This window comes from Aptenodytes forsteri, unplaced genomic scaffold (genome assembly GCF_000699145.1).
Source record: "Aptenodytes forsteri isolate BGI_AS27 unplaced genomic scaffold, ASM69914v1 Scaffold16, whole genome shotgun sequence".
Classification (NCBI taxonomy): domain Eukaryota; kingdom Metazoa; phylum Chordata; class Aves; order Sphenisciformes; family Spheniscidae; genus Aptenodytes; species Aptenodytes forsteri.
The window spans coordinates 2,738,801-2,739,813 of NW_008794753.1; positions in this window are offsets into that span (position 1 = coordinate 2,738,801).

Below are 1,013 nucleotides of genomic sequence, written 5' to 3' on the forward strand. Positions count from 1 at the left end.
CTACAGTTTAATCGGCAAACCTATTCTTTCTCTTACTAATTACAGGTAACCACGCCTACCTTCCCAGAAAGCATGATGGCAAGTAACTGTGTTAAATTCTGGAGAAACAAGCAACTACTAAGGGGGGAGTTTGCAGAAAAAGTATTGGTCTCTTTAACCTGTTTTGTTGTTGTTGTTTTTTTTAAATTTTATTACAACATATTCGTTCTGGATAGGTTTTTAATTCAAAATTTGCTATAATGCCATGGGGTTTTTTACCTTTTATTGAAAACTTACTTGGGTAGTAAGGTAATCTCACCTCTTAACAAAGTATAAACAAATAGGAGGGGAAAAAAATCCCAGATTTAGACCTGTTGATAGGAGAAAGGAGAAAAAAATACTGTACGTATACTTACTTTTCATTATTAAGTAATAATGTTTTAGTATTTAGTATCTGGTGTGAAATGATTCCATCTTGGTGACATCTGTCCTGCCTGGCTTACGTGAGGCCCAGTCTGTAAAACAGAAATTGAATTTTTTTAATGTTCCCTTATTTTTTGTATGACTTGTTCTTTTCTGCAATGCCTTCCAGAGCAGAGATGGATGCTCATCCTGTGAGAAGAATATGAAAAGGCGGCTCTGGAAACTTTGGCCATGCAAGCACCCTTATAAACGACATTAGCAAAGAGAAGCCTACTGAATTGTCACTCGTTGTCAAGTTCCTGAGAGAAAGATGGTAATATAAAGGTATTTACTGCTTGCTAGCCCTCTTGCGAGTAGCGTTTTAAGACCTCCGGCCCTCATCCCCGCCCTTACTCGTGCTCAGCAGTCCGGAGTTCTTGCATTCAACCTTGTCTTACTCTGGTGAAAGGGTATCTGCTCCTTCTCCGAGCCCTGCTCTCTCTGGGAGATTCTCTACTTAAATAACGTCGTTTGTGGGGTTCTGTTTTCGAGACTCTTTTTCTTTTGTTCACGCCAGGCTTTTAAATACTCGTTTGCGGCCTGGCCGCGGCGGGGCAGAAGCGAAACACCCA